The 11,210-nt window shown below is 45.0% G+C and overlaps 1 protein-coding gene across 6 annotated transcripts in view; it reads left to right on the forward strand.

The window, feature by feature from the left end:
- Positions 1 to 3,732, forward strand: part of SAP30L (SAP30 like) — a 44,346-nt gene extending 40,614 nt beyond the window's left edge. For all 6 annotated transcript variants that reach the window (XM_055086865.1, XM_055086861.1, XM_055086863.1 and 3 more), the window contains 2 exons: positions 3,179 to 3,314; positions 3,481 to 3,732. The gene's annotated coding sequence lies outside the window, so the exon portion shown is untranslated. The remainder of the gene's footprint in view (positions 1 to 3,178; positions 3,315 to 3,480) is intronic.
- The last annotated feature ends 7,478 nt before the right edge of the window (positions 3,733 to 11,210 follow it).

The following is an 11,210-nucleotide window of genomic DNA, read 5'->3' on the forward strand; positions in this document are numbered from 1 at the left end:
TAGCGCCCGTTAAAAACACATAATGGATGCAATTAGCTGTGGCACTAGAGGAAAAAACGGGAGGAGTTGACTTTATTCCAATGAGAGATGAATGTCTTTGTTTTCATGAACTTAATTCATTAATTTAAATTCCTGGGGCCAATTTTTTAGAAAAATCATTGCTGCTTTCTTTGCTACATGAGAATCATCCTAGTAGGCATTCATTCTCAAAGTTTAGTGGGTATCACAGTCCCCTTGTTGAGCAGGTTTCTAACGTAGGGAACCCTGTAGGGGAGGAGTGGGCATGGAATCTGCATTTTCAGTAAAGCTCATTAGCAGATTCTGATGCACGCACCAGGCTTTGAGAATAGGACTTATACCGCTCTGGTAGAGACCCAGGAGTAACCTACTTACTGACATCAATTCTTTGTCTTATGAGCTGTGTGTGACTAGCAAAGTTAATATATACACACAGTTAAATATAATAATGTCTATTGTGGAAAATTTAGAAGATATAGAAAAATATAGGAGGAAAAATCAAAATTTCCTTGATTCTAACAAGTTATTTAAGCTCCCTGGGCTGTAGCTTTCTCCACAGAATCCTATAGACCCCCAAAGGGGATAAGGCTCTCGTGTTCCCCTGTCCTACCCTTAGCACCCAGCACACACCTGGCACACAGTAGGACCTCCAAAAAATATTCTCTGAAAGAAATCATTGGTTAAACAAAGCTGTAGGATTAGATGATCTCTAAAGTTACTTCCAACCCTAACATTCTATTTTTCATTCTCTGCTCTAGGGGAAAAAAAATGTAATTGCATAAACTCAGATATATTTGTCACTGGGACTCTTGACATTTAAACATGTGTGTGTTTCTTCTCCATGTCTTGTCACTTGATCTGACAGCTTTCTGCTTGCTCTACCTGATATTAGTTTAGCGTTGTCCTTGCCTGAGGCAGTCCAGCCATCACTGTGGATTGGAACTGAGTGGGGCGGTCCCCACCTTATACCAAACAGAACAGTCAGAGTAGATTTTTGAAGACTCCAGCAAAATTGCACAGACAGCTCCAGAAACAGGATAGTGGGGTGTCTGCAGTTCACAAATGTGCGATTCTTGGGACTTCCCTGGCGGTCCAGTGGTTAAGACTCTGAGCTACCACTGCCTGAGGCACGGGTTCGATCCCTGGTCGGGGACGTAAGGTCCTGCATGCCGTGCAGTGTGGCCAAACAAAACAAAACAAACAACAACAACAAACACAAATGTGCAATTCTTTCCTGAAACCATGAGTCAGGCTCCTCTCCTTCTGTCACAGTGTACCAACGGTAATGACAGTGGTGTTAAGCTTTTATTGTATGCCATGCACTTTACACAGACTCTCATTGAATCCTCTGAACAACACTCTTAACTCCATTTTATAGATATGGAGTTAATGCCCAAGGCCACTCAGCTAGGACATTGGAGAAGCAGAATTCAGAGCCAGGTCTCCTTGACTCCAAAGTCCTTGCTTGTTTTTAACCACTACAATGATGTGTGTGTTAGGGGGTGGGTAAGGGTGTAGTTAAAATGCTAAAAATACTTTTATTTCTCCAATAGTATTTTTAAATTTTGAATTTTTTATACAATTTTTAAAGGTTACTTTCCATTTACAGTTATTACAAAATATCAGCTATATTCCCCATGTTGTACAGTACATCCTTGAGCCCATCTTAAACCCAATAATTTGTACCTCCCATTCCCCCACTCTTATACTGCCCTTCCCCGCTCAACCACTAGTTTGTTCTCTGTATGTGTCTGCTTCTTTTTTGTTGTATTCACTACTTTGTTGTATTTTTTAAATTCCACATATAAGTGATATCATACAGTATTTATCTTTTTCTCTCTGACTTATTTCACTTAGTATAATGCCCTCCAAGTCCATCCATGTTGCTGTGAATGGCAAAACTTCATTCTTTTTTATGGCTGAGTAGTATTCCATTGCGTGTGTGTGTTTGTGTGTGTGTGTGTGTGTGTGTGTATGTGTATACATATATATATATATATATATATATATATATATATACCACATCTTCTTTATCCATTCATCTGTTGATGGACACTTAGGTTGCTTTTGTATCTTAGCAATGGTAAATAATGCTGCTATGAACATTGGGGTGCATGTATCTTTCTGAATTAGTGTTTTTGGGTTTTTTTTGGATATATACCCAGGAGTGGAATTGCTGGGTCATATGGTACTTCTATTTTTAGTATTTTGAGAAACCTCTATCCTGTTTTCCACAGTGGCTCCACCAGTTTATATTCCCACCAACAGCGTACGAAGGTTCCCCTTTCTCCACACCCTCTCCAACATTTGTTATTTGTGTTCTTCCTGATAACAGACATTCTGACAGGTGTGAGGTGGTATCTCACTGTGGTTTCGATTTGCATTTTCTTGATGATTAGTGATGTTGAGCATCTTTTCATATGCCTGTTGGCCATCTGCATCTCCTCTTTGGAAATATGTTCTCTAACAGTATTTTAACAATAATGTACTCTCATGAAAGAAGAATATAACCTGCCACCCAAACAGTGAAACTCTGTTTCACTCCCTCACCCACAAACACTATATACTAAGAATCCTTCCTGCTACACAGAGTTCATGTTCATCAGTTTTAATAGTAGCATCAGGTGTTCAACAGGTTGTGTCTATAGAGATGATCCGTCATAATGAGGTTATAACCCCATGAGGAGAGGAGCCAAATTGTTCTACTCAGCAATGTACCCCCAGCACTCAGCATAGTACCTACACATAGAAATTACTCAATAAATATTCGTTGAATGAATGAATGGTAACTTGCTTAATACAGACAGTTCTGGGGAGATGCCTCTGGCGATATGATCACCCAGAACTTAATCATACAATATAACCCCATCACATGGTGGGTGCTTAGGAAGACATGGTTGAAGGAATAATATTTTAGGAAGAGAGCTGGCACATGGAATTTTTAAAATAAAGTATCACCGAAATTAGTAAAATAGAACTAAAATAGATTCTCCATCTTAGTTAAGTCCCTTGCTGCCTCCTTCATAAGGAAGGCTATGTTTTCTGATCTCAGCTCTGTGCCCCTCATTATGTGATCCCAGTCTCCAGATCTTCCCCAAGGATCATCCAGGCCTGAAGGTCTGAGTGTTTGTATGGTCCTAAATTGTGTGTCCATCCCCAGGTCAAGCATTGCATGGAGTGACACCTCAGCCAAGTTCATTGGAATGATTTGAGGTTTGCATCCAGTCCTTGATTCCAGAAGTCATACTTTGCACCTACTCCCATTTACACTTTTAGAACCCATTTTTAGGAAAAAGGTGAGTATGATCTAATGGTGAGTAAAAAAAGGAGGGTATAATATTAAACATACTGGGATTTTTTTTGTTTGTTTTCAAAATAAGAAAGGCTTTATTTTTAAGACAAAACAAATAGCATGGGGCTTCCCTGGTGGCGCAGTGGTTAAGAATCCACCTGCCAATGCAGGGGACACAGGTTCAAGCCCTGGTCCAGGAAGATCCCACATGCCACAGAGCAACTAAGCCCGTGTGCCACAACTACTGAGCCTGCGCTCTAGAGCCCACAAGCCACAACTACTGAAGGCTGCGCGACTACAGCCCGTGCTCCGCAACAAGAGAAGCCACCGCAGTGAGAAGCCCTCACACCGCAACGAAGAGCAGCCCCTGCTCACCACAACTAGAGAAAGCCCGCGCACAGCAACAAAGACCCAACACAGCCGTAAGTAAATAAATTTATTTATTTATTTTTTAAAAATAGCATGAACCAACACCTAAATAAAAGTGAGTGGAGAAATCCCTGTCAGTCCGGTGGTTAAGACTCCGAGTTTCCACTGCAAAGGGCACGGTTTTAATCCCAGGTCGGGGAACTAAGATCCCGAATACTGCGTAGTGCGGCCAAAAAAAAAAAGTGAGTGATTTCACTGGGTTTTATAAAAGAGGAAGATGCACTCAGGTGTCAGCTAAATACAGGAACCATCAAATTGGCACCTGAAAGAAGACACCCTAAAATAATCTTTGTTGGTGGAATCATTGAAATTATGGATGATATTTTTGCTTTCCCTCAATTTTCCAAATGTATTGCTTGTTGTATTTTATAATTATAATTCTATAATTAAAAAAGAATTCATACCCCAAACTAAATATACAACCTACTCATATGACAGGAGATAGTCAATAAGAAAAAAGTTCTCATGCAACTTTGGCAACAAAAATAATAACAACAATAACATTTATTTGGCATTCATAACATGGTAGGCAATGAATTAAATACTTTACATGGATTATCTCAATTATCTCAAAAGTACTTTATCAAAAAAGTGCAGTTTTAATTCCCATTTTGCAGATAAAGAAACTGGGGCACAGAGAATTTAAGTAACTTATTCAAGTTCTCCAGCTGGTAAGAGGCAGAGTTGTGATTTTTTTTTTTAACCTGTTGATTCTCCAAACACATTTATGAAAGGATGGAGAAAAGAGGGAGGGAGAGAGGAAGAAAAGACATGAGGGGAAAAAATTATCCCTTTGGTAAGAATAGTTGGACCAATGAAGTAGATGTCTGAGGTATCCATCATCTAACTTCGCATCGGAATCACCTAAGGGGCTAGTCAGAAATGCAAAATCTCAGCTTCACCTCAGAGCTACTGAATCAGAATCTGCATTTTTAAAAACATTCCAAGGGATTGTTTGGGAATTGTTGGGATTCCAAGTTTGGGAAGCCCAGTAATTGAAGATAGTAAATATAGAATTCATTTGTATTTGTCTGGACTGGTACCACCTTGTCAGAAATGGGGGCGTAGTTGCATGAATCGGTGTTTTTCAAGGTCCAAGTTATGTCTGTTTCATGGATTGGGAAAATGCCTTAATGGATTGCAATCAGAAATTTGAAAAAAAGAAACAAAAAAGAATAGAAAATATCAGAGTGCATCTCACAAAGGAAGGGTAAGGGTTATTACATGAAACTTTTATTTCAGGGGTGTGTACTGGGTCTTGCGGTATGATGTGTCTTATGTACTCTCTGTCAAAAAAAGTTTTAGCAACTGGCCTTCACACCGTGGCCTGAGGCAGCCATGAAATTCCAATCTGACATTTAGAGGTGCGGTGGGTCTACTTCCTGTTTCTGATAAATGTAAGAATTCAGAACGAAAGGGTTGGGTGGGTGGAAGGATGGGTGGCTCAGAAATTATCTATCTTCCTGTCCAGATGCAGGAACCTCGGCCCAGAGAGGGGAGAGACTTGCCCAAGGTCACACAGCAAAACGGAGACTTCTTGCTTTGGAAAGGGGAGCCTAACACCAGATCTTTCATTCTTTTTTTGTCCCCAACCATGAAAGACCTGGGAGGCTGGGGGGATCATCTGGCCAGGAGGCCAAGCAGCCTGGGGGACATGACTGTGGAATGTGTTGGGGAAACAAGACGCCTTCTCTTCCAGGCCCAACAAGCCAACAGGCCTATGTGTGGCCAGAAAGGGCTCTGGTTATCTGCCGCCCGCCTCTGTTTCGTTTGGTCTGTCAACTCCAGCAGCAAAGTGCCCCAAACGTGTGAGGCTTGATAAAAGTGGGAAGGTAAGAGGATGGAGGTGGCAGAACATCAGGGACCAGAGCTTGAGAGATGTTCCAGAACCTCCACTTCTACATTTCCTCTCAAAAGGCTGGGAAAGTCAGTCAGACCCTCCTCTCTCCCTTCACAGCCTCCCCTCCCTGTGAAATTGTGGCCTAGACCCCGAACTTCTCCAGGGCACTGGGTCTTCTCATCCAGAATGGAACAGGGTAAACTCTTGAAACTTGGATGCTGGATCGGGGGATTTAGACTTTTAAAAATAGGTCTACCCTCTTATTCTTCCTTTTATTTTTTAATTCAAAAAATAATACAGAGAACTTGGGAAAGAGAAGAAAACAATTCTACCACTCCCAAATAACTATGTTACCATTATGACGTGCATGGTTTTCAAAATGGGCCATAGAGTCTATCCTGTTCACTTTTCTCACTTAGCAATGGGTTGTGAGCACTTTTTCTATCTTTTTTTTTTGGTCAATGAATATTATTTACATTGCTGGACATTTATTTGATAAAAAAGAATTATTGTTAGTTTATTTTAAATGTTTTTAATTTTTATTATTTTTAAAATTTATTTATTTTTTGGCTGTGTTGGGTCTTTGTTGCTGCACACGGGCTTTCTCTAGTTGCTGCGAGCGGGGGCTACTCTTCGTTGTGGTGTGTGGGCTTCTCATTGCGGTGGCTTCTCTTCTTGAGGAGCACAGGCCCTAGGCGCGCGGGCTTCAGTAGTTGTGGCACGCAGGCTCAGTAGTTGTGGCACTCGGGCTCAGTAGTTGTGGCCCACGGGCTGTGAGGAGCACAGGCCCTAGGCGCGCGGGCTTCAGTAGTTGTGGCACGCAGGCTCAGTAGTTGTGGCACTCGGGCTCAGTAGTTGTGGCCCACGGGCTGTAGAGCGCAGGCTCAGTAGCTGTGGCGCATGGGCTTCGTTGCTCCTCGGCATATGGGATCTTCCCGGACCAGGGCTCAAACCCGCGTCCCCTGCATTGGCAGGCGAATTCTTAACCACTGTGCCACCAGGGAAGCCATAGTTGTTTATTTTAGATATGACAATAACATTGTGCGTATTCTTTTTTAAAAAGTGCTTTTATAGATACATTCTGAGCAGTTTCTGAGTCAAATGTCTGGGGTTCCCTTCAAAATAGTACAGGAGGGGGAACTGAGTGGGAGTAGAGAGAAAATAAGGTTGGCCATAAGTTGGTAATTGTTGATACTCTGCTGTCTACCTTTAAAAATACAAGGTTTTTGCAGTATTCTTCTGTAATACCAGTTTTTCACCTATTTTGGTCACAGATCCCTTTGAAAATCTTAAGCAAGCTATGGATCCACTTCCCAGAAAAATCCACATTCCCATACCACATCCACAATTTTAGGAGGTTCACAGTCCCCTGAGACCCATTCATATACCCAGGTTAAGAACTCCTGACCTACAACATGATTTTTTTTTAAAGACTTCAGAGTATTCAGGCAGTTATATAATAAATCACTTAACCAGTCCCCCTATTCTTGGGAATTTTTATAGTAATTATAATTATTATTAATAAGACATTCTATTACATAAGTCTTTGCATGCATATTATGACAAATTCCTAAAAGCATCAAAGGATATGCCTGTTTTAAAGGCTTTTCTTACAGCATATCATGTTGTCCCCAGAAAGCATAATTAATGTCTTTGAATATCAGTTCCTGGCACTGCAGTCCTGCCATCTGGATGTAGCCTGGCTTAGGCAGCCAGCAGCATGTCCTTGGGGCAACTCATCTTGCCTTCCTGAGTCTCAGTGTCCCCACCTGCAAACACGAGGAGGTTAAACCAGCTGACTCTAGGATCTCCCACTCCATTCTGTGATTCTTCCAACCCTGGAAATCTGGCAAACTCTGTGTGGTCCTCACAGGTCCTGTAATTCTGACTTTGCTCCTAGAGAAGATTCCACATGTTCCCTACCCCAGCCCTCCACCCCCAGTCTGTCTCTGGCCATCTCTGGTGCTCTTCCTAAAACATTCTTGGGCAGTGGTGCCAGCTTTAGCAAGCTCCTGAGTCAGACCTTTGGGGTTGGCACCTTGACTCCAACCAAGGGTAACTGTGGGGAAGTGGCTTAGCCTCTCTGTGCCTCAGTCACCTGTTAGATGGATGTTTGATATCTGTACCTACCTCACGGGGTCAGGGGAGGATCAAGTGAGGTAACACATGTTAAAGTGCTTTGAACAGTGCCCAGCATATAGAAAACACTCAGCAAATACTTGCCATTATTATTACATCTTCTGCTCATCCACGCCCCCACCGCCCTCCCACCCAGGACTTTCCTTTGCCTGCAGGGTGATGTACAGACTCCTCACTGTGGAAGGCAGCCCTCAGCAGCACCTGTCCACACCTGCCCTACAGCCTGTCTCCCCCTCACACATCCTGTGGTTAGAGCCAAATGGAACAATCCCTAGGTCCACTCCTTCCCACCCTCATGCCCTAACTGCTCCTTCTTGGTGCCTTGGCTGGAGTTTCCTCTCCACCCCCAATGCCTCTCCTCCCAGTGCGTTCTGGAGGATGGTCAAGGGCTCAGATCTATTCATGCCTGGGCCAGACTGAGCCCCTTGAAGTCCCTGGACATCACTGGCTTCAGTTTCCCAGTCTGTAAACTGTCCTGGAAGACTGGATGGTTTCTAAGGCCCTCCAGCTCTGGACAGATCACTGGTTCCAGAACGAGACCAGGAAGGTCCTTTGCTTGGCTTCTGGCTTCGTTTATGAACGCCTGGTGTCCATCCCTGGGAAGCCCTGTGTGTCACCCCAGCACCCTGGCCCAGCTGGCACAACCCACAGACCTCACTGACAGCCTGTGATGTCAGAGCAGCACCATGGGAGCCAGGATGTCATGGCCAGAATTTGAAAATCCAGGGTCAGGAGCCTACAGAGCCAGCAGGCCTCTTCCACCCCAGCCTGGAGACCTTGGTGACATCATTTGCCTGTTGGGACACTCCTACTCCCTTCTCTCACCTGAGGAGTGCGACATGTGTCTAAAGGACTAAACCCTTTGGAGATGCATTCTGCAGATTCGGGGCTGTTCAGCCCAGGTTGGAACCTAAGTCTCACAGTGCAGGACGACCTTGAGCTCAGGCTCACCAAACCCCAAAATGATGGGGCCTGGTTTTCTCAAGAGACCTTCAGGCCTAACATTCAAGCCCCAATCTGCCAAGGCCACATACCTGAAATGTTGTTTCCAATGCCTTTCCTTGGGTAGCCATTATTGATACTCACGGAACATATAGGCTTTAACATGGAAGGAAATTGAATTTTTGCCCCCTCTGTCCATTTTTGTTTTTTCTGTGGGGCTAGTGATGAGTTTTCTGTTCATTTTAGGTCCTAAAAAGTCCTACAACCATTTCCAGTTACTAAATATAGCCTCAGTTCAGCTCCCCAAATCGTCACATCTTTACACTGGACTCAAAAGGGAGCCTTCTCCCCGCGGCCTCCGCCCCCAGTCTGGGTTGGTCGCAAGTCAGTAGGAAGCCTGCAGTCAGTGAGGGAGCATTTTTTTTTTTTTTTTGCGTTACGCGGCCCCTCCCGTTGCGGAGCACAGGCTCCGGACGCGCAGGCCCAGCCGCTCCGAACCCATATCCCCTGCATCGGCAGGCGGACTCTCAACCACTGCGCCACCAGGGAAGCCCGGTCTCTTCTCTCTTTAGCTTACGCCTGGTGCATCTTCCCCTCGCTCAGAATTTGATAGGCTTGATTTCCAACCCTCCAGGGTTGGAGCAGCGCGGGACGAGACTTCTTACTTGATGGGTCCTGCCAAGGTAGCTGAGTTTGGGCGCTGTGGATTGGGCAGGCGTCTACAGCAGACTCCCTCATGGGGCCTTTCCATGGGTCCTTTGGAGACTCGTTCCGCCCTCCCCATCTCTGAAGCTGCTCACCTTGCAGGTCCTTGGCAAGCTGAATATATCTTTATACCGCCTGGCGGCTCGCTTTCCTCAACCTGCGGCATCCCGAGACCTCTGTCTGCTTGCCCTCCAGGAATCCCTGTGGGACAGACCCTGAAATAATCCCCTGCTGGCTCTCTCTCTAGCTGGTGAGTCTCCCCCTCCCCCCAGAGGGCAGAGCCATTGCTCCGATAAATTCTTTTTTTTTAAAGATATTCAGTAGAAATGTTTTCTTTAATAATTCTATTTATTTATATATTTTTGTCTGTGTTGGGTCTTCGTTTCTGTGCGAGGGCTTTCTCCAGTTGCGGCAAGCGGGGGCCACTCTTCATCGCGGTGCGCGGGCCTCTCACTATCGCAGCCTCTCTTGTGGTGGAGCACAGGCTCCAGACGCGCAGGCTCAGTAGTTATGGCTCACGGGCTTGGTTGCTCTGCAGCATGTGGGATCTTCCCAGACCAGGGCTCGAACCCGTGTCCCCTGCATTGGCAGGCAGATTCTCAACCACTGCGCCACCAGGGAAGCCCTGCTCCGATAAATTCTGAGAGTGAGCTACCCAGGGCAGCCACCGCTCCTGTGTTCTGCGGTCAAAGCTGTTGGCCAGTGCAAAGGTTGCCCTTTAAATGGAACAGGCAGGGGTCAAGTAGCAGCCTATTGTGTCCACCGAAAATGTAGGAGGTACGTTTTGAGCTTTAAGAGTAGTTACTCATAGTACTGGTCTCCTATCTGGAGGTGAAGGGGGAAGTGTCCCCGGTACTCCTTTGCGGGGGAGGGGGACCCACAGCACATCAGCTGCTTTCTTCAGAAATTTTCCCCTCAACCTCAACTACTTCCAGTCCTTTAAAACCCGCCCACGATGTGGGTGAGGGATTGAGAACAGCCAGTTTTTGTGTACCCTGTAAATTGTGTACCGCGGGCTTGCACCTTACTCTGGGAAGTGACATCTGTTATATCTTGGCCTCTCGGCTGCCACTTCCACTTTAATATCTTGTTACACTTATAATGATAGCCACCCTTAATTTGATGCTTATTATACATAGGGCAGGCTCAGAGCTGACCATTTGTAGAGATTTTTTTTTTCGTTTTTTTCAGCTTTCTGTATTCATTTCTCCTTCTTCTGCAAACAGCGTCCTGATTTCTTTTCAGGTAATCGCCTCTCCCTTGTTGTGTGTGGGCTCTTGGAGTATTCAGTAACGGGATGTACAACAGATGCTCATGGTGCCCTGTTCAGACTCCCTTTCTGGGCTGGGAGTCTCCCAGGTGCTGTGAAGGTTGGATGCAAATGGTTCACACCTGCTTCCTTGTCCCGAGGCAGGATTGCCTTAGGTGAATTACTTGGAGCTGATGAGAGGTTGCACCTGGGGTGGCCAGTGGTCAATGGCTGACTAATGTAGCCAGTAATGTAAACCCAGCCTCTCTGGGCCTCAAGGGAGGACAAACCCTGTGTTGTAATCCGTGCTCCAGCACTGCCCTTGGGATCAGCTGAGGCTAGACTTCTCTTGAAACCACATCTCTGACCAGCTTCTTCCCCTACCTAGTTCTGTTGTGGGCCTCCTCTTCTCCTGACAGCACTATCTCAACAAATACATTGCACAAGAATCCACTTCTCAAGCTCTGCTTCAAGGGAGCCTCGTGTAACAGGTAGAAATGTGAACCAAGGTGGGCCAATCTCCCAGGACACTAAATAAAGGATGGAGGTGTTCCAATGGTGGCTCCCTGACAAGGTTTTCTATTATCCCTGCTGTT

Source organism: Physeter macrocephalus, chromosome 8, assembly GCF_002837175.3.
Source record: "Physeter macrocephalus isolate SW-GA chromosome 8, ASM283717v5, whole genome shotgun sequence".
NCBI classification, from domain to species: Eukaryota; Metazoa; Chordata; class Mammalia; order Artiodactyla; family Physeteridae; genus Physeter; species Physeter macrocephalus.